The sequence below is a fragment of the Antechinus flavipes genome, chromosome 3 (assembly GCF_016432865.1).
Source record: "Antechinus flavipes isolate AdamAnt ecotype Samford, QLD, Australia chromosome 3, AdamAnt_v2, whole genome shotgun sequence".
NCBI lineage: Eukaryota > Metazoa > Chordata > Mammalia > Dasyuromorphia > Dasyuridae > Antechinus > Antechinus flavipes.
This window is the reverse complement of record NC_067400.1, coordinates 457,602,822-457,620,311: the sequence shown is the minus strand read 5'-3', so window position 1 is coordinate 457,620,311 and position 17,490 is coordinate 457,602,822.

The window sequence follows — 17,490 nt, the reverse complement described above, 5'->3', positions numbered from 1 at the left end:
GAGAAATTAAATAACTGGAAATTAAATAATCTTATGCTAAAAATAAGTGGATCAAAGAACAAATCATAGAAACAATAATTTCATGAAAGAAAATGACAATAAAAACATACCAAAATTTCTTAGATGCAGCCAAAGCAGTACTTAAAGAAAATTTTTTATCTCTACTTGCTTACATGAGTAAAAGAGGGAAAAATCAGATCAATGAATTGAGTATGCAACTTAAAAAAAAAAAAACTAATTAAAAATCCCCAATTAAATACCAAATTAGAAATCCTGAAAATAAAAGGAGATTTTAATAAAATACAAAATTAGAAAACCACTGAATTAATAAATAAAACTAGAAGCTATTTTTATGGGAGGAAAATAATAAAATGGATTAAATCATTGGTTAACTTGATTAAAAAAGGAAAGAAGAAAACCAAGTTACTAGAATTAAGTAAGAAATGGGTGAATTCAGAACCAACGAAAAAGAAATTGTTAGGAACTATTTTACCATTTGACAATAAAAATATAAATATAAATTACCCAGATTAATAGAAGAAATAGAATAATCAAATAACCAATCTTAGAAAAAAAAATTGAACAAGCCATCAATGAACTTCTTTTAAAAAAATTTCCAGGACCTGATGGATTTACAAGTGAATTCTACCAAACATTTAAAGAACAATTAACCCCAATATCATATAAACTACTTGGAAAAATAGGCAAAGAAGGAGTCATCAAATTCCTTTTATGACACAATATGGTACTGATAAACAAACCAAGAAGAGCCACAACAGAAAAAAGAAAATTATAGATGAATTTTCCTAATGAATATTGATGCAAAAATTAAATATAATACTAGCAAAGAGATTATAGCAATGTAGCATATGGATCATACACTATGACCAGGTGGGATCTATACCAGAAATATAGAGCTGGTTCAATATTAGGAAAATTATCAGCATAATTGACCATATCAATAACAAAAACAACAGAAATCATCTCAATAGATGCTGAAAAAACCTTTGACAAATTACAGCATTCAATACTATAAAAAATGCTAGCGTTTATAGAAATAAATTGAGCTTATCTTTAAATAATAATTATGTAAAACCATCAGCAAGCATTATCTATAATGGGGATAAGCTAGAAGCCTTCCCAATACAAATGAGGATGAAGCAAGGATGCCCATTATGCTAGAAACCTAAGTTTTAGCAATAAGAGAAGAAAGAAATTAGAAAAGTTACCATAGAGTGATATTATAAACAAATTAAGAAAGCATGGAATAGTTTATCTGTCAGATTTATGAATGGGGGAACAGTTTAGGATCAAAGAAGATATAGAGAGCATTACAAAATGCAAAACAGATAATTTTGATTATATAAAATTTAACTGTTTTCCCACAAATAAAGTCAATGCAATTGAAACTATAATGAAGACAGAAAACTGGTGGAAATTTTTGCAATGAGTACCTCAAATAAAAGTTTCAGTTCTCAGATATGTAGAAAACTGAGTCAAGTTTGTAAAAATGGTCAAAAGGATATGAATAGGCAGTTTTCAAAAAAAATCTAAGCTCTCTATAGTTACATTAAAAATGCTCTAAATGCTATTGATCAAATTGAAACAACTCTGATTTACTATATTAGACATATCATAGTGACTAATATGAAATAAAAGGAAAATGTTGGATGTAGGAGGGGTATGCAAAAACTGGGTCACTAATGCACTATTTTCTGATAGAGCTGTGAAAGCATTTTGGATTTATACTCAAAGGATTATAAAATTGTGCATACCCTTTATTCCAGCAATACCACTACTAAAGGACCTATTTGTACAAAAAATTTTATAACAGCTCTTTTTGTGGTGGCTAAGAATTAGAAATCAAAGGGATTCCCATCAATTGGAGAATAGTTAAATAAGCTGTGGTATAAAATTGTAATGGAATATTGTTGTACAATTAGAAATGATAAGCAGACTGATTTCAGAAAAAACCTGGAAAGACTTTCATGAACTGATTCTGAATGAAGTAAATAGAACCAGAACACTGTACACAGTAATAGTAATATAATTCAGTGAAAAACTATGAATGACTTAACTATTCTCAACAATACAATGGTCCAAGACAATCCCAATAGATTAATGATGAAGCATACTATCCACCTCCAGATTGAATATAGACAGAAGCATGATATTCTTTACTTTGTTTCATTTTTTCTTTTATTTTAGTTTTCTTATACAAAATTATTGATTTGAAAGTATTCTATATATATAACATATCAAATGGATTATCATCTCTTGGGTTGGAGCTTGGGAGAGGGAGAAGGGAGGGAAGGATCGAACTTAGAACTCAAATTTTTAAATAAAAATGTTTTAAAAGTTAAAAAAAATTAGAGATTATTTTGTTTTGTTTTGTTTATCAAATTTGATGCAAAGCAGTATTTCTCTGCAACATTCCTTACAAACTGTATTGGTTAGAAATTGAGTAACAAAGACAGGTTTTCTCTCATCCCTTAAAAGTCATATTTAAATACTGGACATATTTGTCCTAGACATATACTGGAAACTTTCTAGACATATCTGTAGAACTTGGAGAATGCCTAGGGCTGAGGAATTCAAAGGATCAGAGGTAGATGCCTCCAAGTATGGCAAATGAAAGATGAAATGACTAAGAAAACAAAGGTTTGATCTTCTGAGCATCTGACTTCTTAAGCAATTTGCTTAATAAAAAGAGGACAACAAACAGAAGGAAACAGACTTTTTCATATATCAAAAACAACCAAATAAGGTCAGTTAATTAAAAGACAACAATACAACATTGTTTAATCTGATTTCTAATTGGAAGAAAGATTAGGAACTTTCTAAATTGGGAAAGGGAAAGTGGACAGATGCAGCTCAAATGATAACAAGTTAAAATTCTTCAGCATGACTGCTTGAAGTTGTGTAGTAGATGGAGTGTTCTATGTGTTCATAGTCTGAGGGCCTTCTGGTGGTCAGAGGGAATATTGCAGGATCTGGGGAGGCTAGCCCATATATGCATCTGAGAGAAAATGAATTGACTTCTGGGCTTATGGGTCAAAAAAGATTTTCAACTGGTGTACCAATCAAATACTAAACTCCTTTGCTGGATAATTATTATTGTGATACCATCCAGTATTATCACATGACCTAATTTATACTGTTATGACTACTAATATGCCCCAAAAGATATATTCCAGGTAACAAGATATCATACTATACTTCCTAAATACATTTCCTTTATCTGCCTCTGTTTCTTCACAAATGCTATTTACTATACCTAGAATATCTACATCCTTCAGGTACCAAATCATAAAGCACAATTTGAAACAGGCCTTTTCATCCATACCTGCCAATAATTGTGGTTGTGTGATCTCTCTCTTTTTTTTTTTACTGTCATTACTTTTTTTTTTTTTTTTTTTTTAGCCTCCCTTATGGTACTTCTCACATTTTGCTTGGTTTTACAGTTATTTGTGTGCTTGCCATCTTCCCAACTAGTTTGAATTTCTGGAGAGAAAGCATCTTGTCCTTCATTTTTGCACCATCACCCCCATCTCACTTCCAGTTCTGGAATAGTACTCCACACATATTTGTGACTTCAATTCAACAAGAACTCATTAAGCACATATTATATTCAAAGTCTACTCTAATGTCTCATTGTGGCATGAATGTATTTATGGGTTGTCCAGGCTGTGTTTGTGGAGTTTAAGCTATGCCAGGTTGGATTACGATGGAAAAGCTAAAAGCTCAGAATAGTAGACTTATCTGTGCACTGGCCAAGCTAAATTCAGAGAGGCTCATCTCCATAAGGATGGCCACCAAGAGATGAATTCTTCTGGCTGTGGCAATTCAAAGTTGTCTGCTAAGACTGCTTCACTGAAAGGAATATTCAAATGGATAAAACCATAGCACTGCAGTTACTCTGTGCTAAAGACCACAGATATAGAGATGAAAAAAGAGAGTCATTGTCCTAAAGAGTTTATAATCTAACAGGGGGTAGAGGAAAGACTATATAGATAACTATAACATAAGGCAGAATATGCAAATCCTCCTCTACTATTTCATCTAGATAAGATGATAGCATTGGGTACTTGATGGCTTTGTTCAGAGCAAAAGCTCTAATGGGGCCCCCCAGTCTAGAAATTCAATATGAACCCAGCAATATTATCTGAACATCAGCCTAGCTTTGGAGAGGCTTCTCATCAGTAGTACAGTGGATAGAGAGCTGGTCTTAGAGTCAGGAAGACTCATCTTCATGAGTTCAAATCTAGCCTTAGATACTTACTAAATATAAGGACACCGACTATCTCTTATTTCAGGTTACTTAACCCTATTTACCTTAGTTCTTCATTTCTAAAAATATCTGGAGAAGGAAACTACTCCAATACCTTTGCCAAGAAAACCCCAAATGAGGTCATGAAGAGTCAGACATGACTAAAAAAATAATTGACTGAGATCACTAGATTGGCCATTGATGATCAATTTCTTAGTCATAGAAACTCAACAAGATTATATCTATAAAGACATAGAGGGGGGACAATCTACATCAGTGAAAAATAACACTCATGACCTGTATATTTATGGCTCAATACTTCAAAATATTGGATTGCAGATGTAAAATATAGTGTGTGAACATAAATACATACAATCCTGTTTTTTTGTTAAACACTCCAACAGCATGTCAGAATAAATGTCTGATTCCATAGACGTATTATCTGAATTCAAATCCAAGCTCAAACACTTAGCTTCCTAGCTGTGTGATGCTGGGCAAATCTACTTAACCCCACTTTCCACACAGACACATACACACACAATTAGTTAAAAAGAAGAAAGAAAAAAGAAGAAGAAGAAGAAGAAGAAGAAGAAGAAGAAGAAGAAGAAGAGAAGAAGAAGAAGAAGAAGAAGAAGAAGAAGAAGAAGAGAAGAAGAAGAAGAAGAAGAAGAAAAAGAAGAAGAAGGAAGAGGAGGAGGAGGAGGAGGGGGAGGAGAGAAAGGAAGAGGGGGAAGGGGAGGGGGGAGAGGAGGAAGAGAGGGGAGGAGGAGGGGGGAGGGGAGGAGGGAAAGGAGGGAGGAAGGGGAGAAGGAGAAGGAGGTTAGGGAGAGGAGGAGGAGGAGGGGGGAGGGGGAAGGGGAAAGGAGGAGGAGGAGGAGGAGAGGGGAGGAGGAGGAGGGGGGAGGGGGAGGAGGGGGGGAAGAGGGGAGAGAGGAGGAAGAGGAGGGGGAGGGGGGAGGGAGAAGGAAGGGGAGGAGAGGAGGGGGGAGAGGAGGGGAGAAGAGGGAGGGGGAGGGGGAAGGGGAGGAGGAGAAGGGGGAGGGGTAAGAAGAGGAGGAGGAGGGGAGAGGGGAGGAAGAGAGGGGAGGAGGGGGGAAGGGGAGGGGGAGAGGAGGGAGGGGGAGAGGAGGGGGAGGGGGAGGAGGAGGGAAAGGAGGGAGGGGGAGAGGGAGGGGGAGGGGGAGGAGGAGGAGGGGGAGGGGGGAGGGAGAAAAGGGGGAGGGGGAGGGGGAGGAGAGAGAGGAGGGGGGAGAGGAGGGGGGGGAGGGGGAGGAGGAGGAGGGGGAAGGGGAGGAGGAGGAGGGGGGAGGGGTAAGAAGAGGAGGAGGGGGGGAGGGGGAGGAGGGAAAGGAGGGAGGAAGGGGAGAAGGAGAAGGAGGTTAGGGAGAGGAGGAGGAGGAGGGGGGAGGGGGAAGGGGAAAGGAGGAGGAGGAGGAGGAGAGGGGAGGAGGAGGAGGGGGAAGGGGAGGGGGAAGAGGAGAGAGGAGGAAGAGGAGGGGGGAGGGGGAGGGAGAAGAGGAGGAGAGGAGGGGGGGAAGAGGAGGGGGAGGGGGAGAGAGGAGGGAGGGGGAGGGGAGGGGGAGAGGGGAGGAGGAGAAGGGGGAGGGGTAAGAAGAGGAGGAGGAGGGGGGAGAGGGGAGGAAGAGAGGGGAGGAGGGGGGAGGGGAGGGGGGAGAGGAGGGAGGGGGAAGGGGAGGAGGAGAAGGGGGAGGGGTAAGAAGAGGAGGAGGAGGAGGGAGAGGGGAGGAAGAGAGGGGAGGAGGGGGAAGGGGAGGGGGAGAGGAGGGAGGGGGGAGAGGAGGGAGGGGGGAGAGGGGAGGAGGGAGAGGAGGAGGGGGGAAGAGGAGGGGAGAAGAGGGAGGGGGAGGGGAGAGGAGGGAGGGGAGGGGGAGGAGGAAGGGGAGGGGGGGGGGGGGAGGGGGAGAGAGAGAAGGGAGAGGGGAGGAGGAGAAGGGGGAGGGGGAGGGGGAGGAGGAGGAGGGGGGAGGGGTAAGAAGAGGAGGAGGGGGGGAAAGGGGAGGAAGAGAGGGGGGAGGGGGAGGGGGAAAGAGAAGGGGTAGGGGGAGGGAGGAAGAGGAAGGGGAGGGGGAGGGGGAGGGGGAGGGAGGAAGAGGAAGGGGAGGGGGAGGGGGAGGGGGGGAGGGGGAGGAGGAAGGGGAGGGGGAGGGGGAGGGGGAGGAGGAGGGGGAAGGGGAGGGGGGGGGGAGGGGGAGGGGGAGGGGAGGGGGAGAGGAGGGGGGGAGGGGGAGGAAGGGGGAGGAGGAGGAGGGGGGAGAGGGGAGGAAGAGAGGGGAGGAGGGGGGAGAGGGGAGGAGGGGGGAGGGGGAGGAGGGGGGAGGGGGAGGGGGAAGGGGAGGGGAATGGGGAGGGGAGAAGAAGAAGAAGAAGAAGAGAAGAAGAAGAAGAAGAAGAAGAAGAAGAAGAAGAAAGACTACGAGGAGGAAGAGGAGGAGAAGGAGAAGGAGGAAGAAGAAGAAAACAAGGAAGGAAGAAAAGAAAGAAGAAAAAAGGAAGGAAGGAAAAAGGGGGAAAATGTTCACTTTAGGGTAATTAGCTGGTGGATAGAGCACTGGCCCTGAGCTCAGGAGGACCTGAGTTCAAATTTGACCTCAGACACTTAATACTTCCTAGTTGTGTGTCCCTGGGCAAGTCACTTAATCCCAAATGCCTCAGCAAAAAAAAAACAAAAAACAAAAAACAAATGTCTGGTTCCAGGAAGTGAGTACTATACAGCATTCATATTCTAAAGTAATAATGAATATTGCCTAGAGTCAGGAAAATCCTAGTTCAAATATGGCCTCAGGAAATTAACAGCCATGAGATCCTGATATAGAGAACTGAAACTTAACCTCTGTTTGCCTCAGTTTCCTCATCTATAAAATGAGGATGATAATAGCCCCTACCTGGTAGGGTTGTTGAAAGATATTGGTTATAAAGTACTTAGCAAACAGCCTGGAAACTTGTAAACAAATATCAATGTTATTATTATTGTTGTTGTTGTTATCATCATCAAAATACTTTCTGCCACTCCAAAAGGAACCCATGATTCCCTCTTATGCTTTTTCTTATCATATGCTCTCTTTCCCCCATTCCTCTGTCTCTCAATAGCACCTAGCTACTGTACACCTGGGGGGACAATCACGATGCTAAGCCTTATTCTAAGCTATTTCTCCTAGTATAAGACATCTCTTATAACTTTTTAGCACTCTCAACAGGCTAGTGTTGCATGCCAGCATTAACAAAGGGCTCCCAGATGACTATTGAACTTTTTATTGAATATTGAATATTTAATTTTGAATGAATATTTTGCAAAGTCAGGGAAGAGGAGTAATTTACTCAGGACTTCAAGGAAGTGAAAAGTTAGTTCATTGGAAAGTGGGAGATGTATCACAATTTAAGTAGGTTCTGTGGATAGAAGTTGCAGAGACAATTTTCCATTCAATGTAAGGAAAGACTTCTAAGAATTAGAGTTGTCTGTCAATGGAATGGACTGCCTGCCTCCAGGGATGGGTTTCCTCTACCTCCCTTATAATCCTAGAGATACAGTGAAAAATTTAATGATCTCTAAAGTTTCTTTCATTTCTCAATCCTGTATTTCCAACAAGCAAATTTACATAAACTTGTTGGCATCCATCTTGAAGAACCACTTCTCAATGAAATATTAAATATTTTATTCCAGTTATTGAATGATTCAGAATGCTTATTAAAGTGCTGCAAGCTTCCAAATACTCTCCTACTCAAATGGCAATGACTGTTTTCTTTGTTGGATTTGTTGCACCACCTGGTGGCTTGAGTTATATTTAACATGTATTCATTAAGGCACTCTTGACTGCTTAGATAGCATGTAGAACTGGGGAGATCTTGGAGATTATGTGAGTGGTCCAATGTCCTCATTTTAAAATAAAATCTTAGTGACCAGCCCAAGATTACATAATGGGTTAGTTCCAAGACTAAACTGAAGGCTTTGTGTTTCCATCAATCCATTCCAATCCAACAATTTTTCAATGTATACCTGCTATGTGTAAAGCATTATATGCTGCTAGATGCTTGCCCCTCAGGAAGTTTACATGGTATCCTATCCTTTCCCTCTCAGCCAAACTACTTGGAAAAGCTGTCTGCTTTTGTTACCTCTACTTTCTCTCCTTTTTAATCTTTGCAGTTTGGTTTCTGACCACTGAAACAGATCTCTCCTAGATTACCAATTATCTCTTAACTACCAAATCTAAACACCCTTTTCTCAGTTTTGACCATCTTTGTCATCTCTTCAGTATATGATGCTCTTGACCAATATCTCTTCCTGAATACTCTCTCCTCTGGGTTTTCATGACATGACTCTCTCTTGATCTTTCTCTTACCTGCCTGAGTTCTCTTTCTCAGTCTACTTTACTGAATCTTCATTGCTCACAAACTGTGTGTGTGCACTAAGGATCCACCCTGGATCCCCTTCTCTCCCCCCACTACACACTTTCACTTGGTGACCTCATCAATTCCTAGGGTTTTAACCCTCATTCTCTAAGAAAATTACTTGCAGATCTATATTTATATTTAGCAATATAAATGTCCTATGTTGGAATATCAACTAATGGATATTTTAAACTGGATATCCCATAGGAATCTCAAACTTAAACTGCTCTAAAGAGAACTCATTATCTTTTTTTTTCCTCCATAGTGTTTTATTTTTGCAAATACATGTAAATACAGTTTTCAACATTCATTTTTTTTTAAAATAAAAAGCTTTAATTAAAAAAAGAAAGAAAGAAAGCCAATCATACTGAAGCAGTTATCAACATTTTTTTTTTTTTTTTTATATTTACAGACTCTGGTTAAGAACCCCTGAATTAGAACAAAGTTCTCTTCTATGTATCATGAAACATGGCAGTGGCAAATACCTTTGATGGAAAAATTCCAGTTTTATGCCCCCTTAGTATAGCAAAGTCATGTACATTGTACAAATATGGCATGAACTTAATTTTTCAGAGGAGACACTTTGATGGAGAGTAGTTGCATTTTGTTTAACCAAAATAAATTATATTTTATGATCAACAAACAATAAACATAGTGAAACCTTATATACTCTAAACAATGATTATAATGTCTAGTCTGCTAAAGGAAATATTTTCTAAAAGCCTGACTTTTCCAACCCATATTATGAGCAAGGATACTACCTTCAATACATCAGATATCCCTTTATCATCCCTTTAACTTCATAAGCTTCTATAAAGGTTCAATTGTTAATATCAGACATTAGGAAAATTAGTTCAAACACAAATTAATATGTATTCTCAGAGTCCAGCCAAGTAATTCCTGGGTCATTCTATGTTACAGGGAACCTAGTAAGGGCAATTTGAGACTCTTGCTAAAAGATAGATTCCAATTCTCATGATTTTTCAACATTCATTTTTGCAAGATTTTGTGTTCCAAACGTTTTTTCCTCCTCCCATGACAGCAAGTAATATAGATTAAAAATCTTTTAATATCTTTTTACATCTTTTAACATATTTCCATATTTGTCATGTTATGCAAGAAAAAAATCAGACCAAAAGGGGGAAAAAAAAAAAAAAAACATGAAAAAGAAAAAAACAACAAAAAAGTTGAAAATACTATGCTTCAATATAGAGAAAGTTTCCATAATTCTCTCCCTGGATGCCGATGGCATTTTCCATCCAAGTCTATTGGACTAAACTTGTTATCTTTCAACCAAACAAACCTCTCTTCCAAAGTCCATATTTGAGTTAATAGCATCAGTCTTTCTAATCAGGCTCATAACCCTGGAATCCCCCTCAACTCCTCTTGTTTTTTCATCCAACAAACTTCAACCTTATTAAGTATTACTTCCCTTCACATACACTTCAGTCCTGCCAAAATGATCTTCCTGTTGTTCCATATACATTTTTCATATCCTATCTTTGTCTTTTGCATAACCTATCCCCAGTGCTTGGAATGCATTCCATCCTCATGTCACCTAGTTTCCCTGGGTCAAACACTACCTTCTGCATGAGATTTTTCCTGATCTTCCTTCCTCAGTTTTCTGTGCCTCTCCCCATCCCACAATTTACTTACATATTACGCCAGATGAGTAATAATAGCTAACATGTACATAGGATTTACTATATGCTAAGATCTTTTTATTTAATATCTTATTTGATTCTCCCAACTACCCTGGAAAGTAGGTACTATTATTAACTATTTTACAGTTGAGGAAAATGAGGCAAACCAGGAGCAAGTGAATGAGTAAGCTGCCCAGAGGGCAGGGACTCTTTCATTTTTGTCTTTGTATCTATAGTAATATGTTTATAATAATTACTTAATGTTAATTGATTGACAATATTCTATTGGGGTTTATATACAGAAAAGAAATGCAAGATTATTTGAGGAGCAAGAAAACATGACTTGGGGAATAAAGCAAATTCCTTCCCTTAGGAGCTAGTATACAATTTGAGCTTTGAGGGAAACTATAGTTACCAGATGATGGCCCTGCACATACTGCTGGAAAATTACTTTTCTCCTACTGACAAGGCTTTTGCCCTGTTTTCAAAATAAAATCTAATTTTCAACTGACTTTCTTTATAAAAAAAAATATTATAACTAGGAGAAATAAAGAAATTCACAGTGTAGTGCCTCAAAGAGGTAAGGATAGATATTTGGGAATTCTAAGTCAATGAAATCAATGTGAGAATTGTTTTGGAGTTCAAGCATAATATTCATGTTTCTCTTCCTCTCTTATGAAAAAGCCCCACGTCAGGAACATTATTGCAGTGCACACAGGCAAAGGCAAACATATGCCTTCCTTAGAATTTAGTTACCTAGAGAGAGACATATAAAGTAGATCAGCAGGTGAATTCAAATTTAATGTTATCTATTTAATTGCTTTGGCCCAGCTGTGAACTTCCGGGTAAGGAAGACAATCTGTTGTTTATAGGCTGGGGCTTCCAGAGGAGCAGCGATAAGGCCAGGAGAAAAGTCTGCTGCTCACATGAGGGCATTTGTATTAGTTTAACTTAAATCATAAATGATTAAGAGGAGCAACCCCCAACATATCCACCTCCAGACTTGTATTGACCTGAAGGACTAGGGGAGGAAAAGGAATGACAAAGACTTGCAATTCCTCCTTAAAACAGCTACTGTAAAAAGCTAAATGAAAGGTAGATTTTTTTTTTTTTTCCCTCAAATACCCTGGGTAAGAATGAACCTGGAAGAATTATTAGACATTATCCCAGCTAGGGCTCTACCTAAATTACCATGGGATTTCATACAATTTTTGAGAACTGACTTGAGATTCACATTTCAACAATCCATCTGTAACACTGATCAATTTTCCACAAAATTCTTTCTTTCATCTAACCTGCCTTTTTTTTCTTTTTTGATTGTGTATAGGAGCAGGAAAGGTACCTTCTTCCTATTTGGATACTGTAACAGTTTGCAACTTCAAAAACACAAAATGAGGGAAAAATAAAAGTTTCCTGTCTCCCTTTATCAGATATTGCCCAAGGAAGTCAAAAAGGTCATTTTGCTTTCTGAGGACTACTGGGTGTGAAAGTATGACCAACAACAACCAGCAGATGTCACCATATCACAAGAAATAAAGTAATTTTTTTCTTTTTGGTTTTTTGGTTTTTTTTTTTTTTCTTTTTGGTTCTGGGGTAGGTGAGTCAGTATAGTATTATGTTGTCCAACACAAAGTGTTTAAATACTTCCAGAGCCACTAGCTCTAACTCACTCTTGTATGAAGCTGTTGCTCACTTTCTATAGTGTCATTTTCCACCATGTTTGTTATCAGTTATTCTTATCAGTTATAAGTAGGGATCTTGGATCCCAAGTTGGAAAGGATCATGGTTTTATAACTTGATGGCATCTTGAGTACAGTCGATCGGTCAACCAGTCACTAAACATTTATAAAGGCACTTTAGGTATATAAAAAGAGGCAAAAGACATTTCCCTGGAAGAGTTTACAGAGACAACATGCAAATAAATATATATAAAGCAAACTCTATACCGGATAAATAGGAAATAATTAACAAAGGGAAGGCACTGAATTAAGAGGGCTGGGTTTGCCTGGTTTTAGAGATGAGGAAACTGAGGACAGGGAAATTAAGTCTTCCTGATTTTGATATGATTCCAATCTCTCCATTTTAAAGGAAGGAAATCCTGAGACAGAGTTCATGACTCAGGGGAAGTAGTCAGAAGACCTGAGATTGCAAGCTGAGTTCTCAGATCCCAAATCTACCCCTCTTTCTTCCATAACACAGAAGTGAACCTTAGGGGCTAGAATTTGTGGGGTGCATATACCCAAGAAGCCTACTCACATGTTGGCTTGAGTGCCCTTGGAGTGGGGGTGGGGTATTGGACTTCTTGCTGCTTTGACTTTTTTGACTCCAAATGGATCATAATTTAAAGGATTTTCTTAGAAGTTATGTAGTCCAACCCCTTCATTTTACAGGTAAGTAAACTGAGGCTCAGAGAACTTAAATAGCTTACTCAAGGATGTAGAAATATTAAAATCTGCACATAGGGATAGTTCACCTCGAGTCACACTTATTAGATTGCTATGGATTTTCTCTCCTTCAGTTTACCACAGAGCAATCACTTTGAAATCTAAAATGTAATAAAAAAATGCCAAAAATGTACCTTTTAATGCTGACCACTATAGAAATATCACCAAACTATTCCAAGAGAGCCCAGATGAACTCTAAAAGTCCTATTAGCACTAAGGTTTATAATTTTGTAATGAATTCAAACCCTTGCTTTCCTTCCAGGGGATAGGAGTGTATTAGAATAATGCGGTTGTGACCTCTGGCCAGAGGTATGTTGGTAAATGTTTAATAACCTGCTCTCTGAGGGGAAAAAAGTGTACTAATGATATATGTCTACATTTAATCTGCATTTTCTCCATCATGCTCTTAAGGCTAGACAATCAATAAAAGAATCAGTCAAGTCCTGATTTGTAGTGTTTACAGATCTCCTCCCCCACCTTCCAATTTAACAGGCCAGAGTTAGTTCCAGCATACCCTTCTCCTGTAGAGAGAATAGATCAGCTCAATCACAGATTTGCCCCAGTCTCTAGAAGAAGCAGCCCTCCTAGAGTAGTTGTCCTTAGGAGCCAGTCTTTAAGGGGGCAGATCTCAGAAAAGTAAATTTCCCTAAAAGTATTTAAAGTACAAGACCAGGAAAAGAGAGAAGACAAGCAGATAGATAATCACATCTACTTTATTATTTATTATTTGTTCTATGACAGAAGTGTTTTTCAATCTATTAATAATATTCAACCTATTATGTGAGAGGCATTGTGCTAGGCACCAAAGATGAAAAAATAAAGCAAAATCCTTGTCCTCAATGAATATACATTCTACTATGGGGGGCTAGGAATTAGAGGTTAAATAATTAAATACAAAGTAAATATAAAGTAGTTTCTAGAGATGGGAACTTAGGCTAACAGGGAGCTAGAAGAGGGAGATATTGCAGGCTTAGAGAACAGACCATTCAAAGACACAGAGAGGCAGGTAAAAATTCATGTATTAGAAACACAAGGGATATGTAATGTGACTGGAAGAGCACATTTTAAGAATCAAAAGACCTGGATCCAAATCCCAAATCCCCTGTGCACTATCTATGTGTTCTTGTACAAATCACTTCATTTCTTTGAATTTCAGTTTCCTCATTTGTAAAATGAAAAGATTGGCCTATCAGCATTTCTCAAAGTGTGGCCTAAGGACCCCAAGACCCTTTTAGGTAATACTGAGCTCAAAACTATTTTCATGATGATTTTTTGTTGTTCAGTCATTTAAGTCATGTCTGACTTAAATTCAGTGTTTTCTGGCAAAGATACTGGAATAGTTTGCCATTTCCTTCTCCCGCTCATTTTACAGAGGAGGAAACTGAGATAAATAGGGCTAAGTGAATTATCCAATGTCACACAGCTAGTGTCAGACCAGATTTGAACTCAGGATAAGTCAGAAAGACTCTGGTCTTGGCATTGTATCCACTGTATCACCTACCTGATAATATTGGCATTTTAATTTCCAAATGGTAAATATCAATAGATATAACTCATAGAAACAAAAGATTTTTGGGAATGGGGTACTCAACAATATCTAAGAGTGCAAAGGAGTTCTAAAACTATAAAGTTAGAAAACCACTGGACTACATGATCTCTAGGGATTTTTCTCAACTCTAAATGATCTTAATTATTTGAACAATGACATTTAAGTTTACCTACTGGTCTATAGTTTTCAAAATCCAACCTCTCTTCTTTCTTAAAATTCATGGCATTTGCTTGCCCCTAATCATCTGTTACTTCTCTTAGGTGCTATGTCTCCTCAAAAATGACCAAGAATACCTCTAAACTTGAACAAAGCTGCAAGTTGCTTTTTTAAAATCCCTGGCATGTAATTTATGAGTCTGGAGACAAAACATTTGAATGGAGTAGATGTTTTCTTAATGTCTCTTGGAAGAAAAATAGTCAGCTAACTGGGTAGTTTGGACCTAAGTTCAAAACCAGCTTCAGACACACACTAGGTATGTAACTTAATAAGCCTTAAATGCTGATGGCTTCAGTTTCCTCAACTGAAAAATAAAAATGATAATAACTATCTCCCAGTAGGGGATCAAATGAGATAATATTTATAAAGTGTTTAGCATTTTAGTACTAGCCCCTCATACCACATGTGCCTGGCATATAGTTAGTACTAAATAAGTGCTTCTTTTCTTCCTCCCTCCCTTCCTTCTTCTCTCCTTCTCCTCCCTTCTTCTCTCCCTCCCCTCCTTCCTTCCTTCCTTCTTTATTTCTTTCCTTCCTTCCTTCCCTCCTTCCTTCCTTCCTTCCTTCTTTCCTTCCTTCCTTCCTTCCTTCCTTTCTTCCTCCCTTCCTTCTTTCCTCCTTTCCCTTTCTTCCTTTCTTTCTTCCTTCCTTCCTTCCTTCCTTCCTTCCTTCCTTCCTTCCTTCCTTCCTTCCTTCCTTCCTTTCCTTCCTTCTTTCCTTCCTTCCAACAAGATAAGTCTGTTCCTTCTTCCACAAGATAGCTATTTAAATATTTGAGGATAGTCAACATACCCCACCCCTCCTCCCAATTTTCTCTTCTACAATGTAAACATCCACAGTTCCTTCAGTCAACACTCACATGGTATGGACTCAAGGACTTTCATTCTTCTGCTGGCCTTCTTCCAGACGTTCCTTGGGTTGGCAATATTTTTTAAATGAAATTTAAATTTTTGTTACATTTTAAGTTCCAAATTTAAATTCCTTTCTCCTCACCCTGCACTAAAAAAGACCGCCAGTTGGGGTGTGTGTGTATATATATATAAAACCATACCATGCACACTTCTATTTATCAGTTTCTTCTCCATAGGTAGATAGAATCTTCCTTTTTATGCCCTTTGTAATTGATTTGAGAATTTGATTGTTGTTCTAGGAATGATACTGCTGTTACTGTATACAGCATTCTCTTAGTTCCTACTAGGATGTTTTTTAAGTTGTGATGCTAGGAACTGAGGACAGTGCTCTAGATATGGTCTGCTAGTCAGGGTACAGTGGGACCATTGCTCTTTGTGCCTGGAAACTCTGTCCCACTGAGTAAAGCCCAAATCACATCACACTGCTGATTTGAATTGAATTAAAATCCATTAAACCCCTAAAAGCTTTCTGTAGATACATTGCTGCCTAATTTGGCTTCCTTCATCTTGTGCTTGTGCAATCAAATTTTTTTTTAACTGAGTGTAAGATTTTACTTTTTTTTTTTCATATTGGATTTCACATTAATAAAATTTGACTCCCTATTCTAGCCTACTAAGGGTTTTTTTTTTTTTTTTTTGGATCTTGATTCTTCATTCAGTATATTTGTTAACCATTCCTTTCAGCTCTATGTCACCTGCAAATTTGATAAGGATATATCATATTGAATTGATATAGTGAAGACATTGATGAAAATGTTAAAGAGCACAGGAGCAAAAAAAAAAAAAAAAAAAAAAAAAAATCCCTGGCATGCTTTAATGGGGACTTCAAAAGCTTCATGTCTTTGTGACTGTGGGCAAGTCATGAAACATGGAAGGCAGAGGGAGCTTCCTTCTCTGTAATATGAAGGGTAAGAATAGTTGGCTCTGAGACCTGCTCTAGCACTAAATTCGTGATCCTATGATCTCCATAACTATACCACCTCTGGTGTAGACCAGCTGTTCATTATCTCATAAATGGACTATAACAGGGGTCAGCAAACTACAGTCTAACACCAAATTGCACAAGGTTGTGTAATGGCTGGAGCATTGGGCTAAGAGTCGGGAAAACTTGAATTAAAATCTAGCTTTAAATATTTTTTATGTGTATGATTCTGGAAAAGTCATTTAACTTCCATCTGCCTCAGTTTCCTCAACTGTCAAAAGAGCATAATAATAGCACCCCAATACTATTGTGAGGATTAAATAAGATAATATTTATAAAAAACACTTTAACAAAATGCTTGGCACATAGTAGGCGCTATCCTGCTAGTTGCTTTTCCCAGTTCCAACCCACTGTCCTTTTTTATATAGCCCATTCAGGTAGGAATGTCTTTTACATTTTTTTACGTAAAAACCATTCTCAGTTCATATATAATAGCTTGTATATATACACATACACACACATATACACAAGAGTAGCTAGTTGGTGCAATGGATAGAGTGCTGGCACTGAAGTAAAGAAGATCTGAGTTCAAATCTAGTCTTAAACACAAACTAATTGTGCAACTCTGGACAAATCACTTAACTCTGTTTGCCTTAGTTTCCTCAACTGTTAAATGAGCTGGAGAAGGAAATTGTAAAACACTCCAGGATCTTTGCCCAAAAAACTCTAAATGGGGACATGGAAAGTCATATACAACTGAAACAACTCAATAACAAGAAGATATATGTCTACATATTTTTGTTGTATCTTAGTTGTGTTTTACTCTTTGTAATCAATGGACCAAGTCATTTTGTCCTCCACTATATCCCACTATCTGTTTTCTTGGCAAAGATACTGGATTGTTTTACAATTTCCTTCTCGGGTGGATCACCATTTGACAGAACTCTCATTATGAGCTATCTGTCTTGGGTGATCCTGCGCGGCATAGCTCCCAGCTTCATTGAGTTACACAAGCCCCTGTACCACAAGGAAGGAATCCAGGAGGGGACACACACACACACACACACACACACACACACACATACATATGTGTGTACATGTGAGCATATATGTGCATATATTTATACATTCT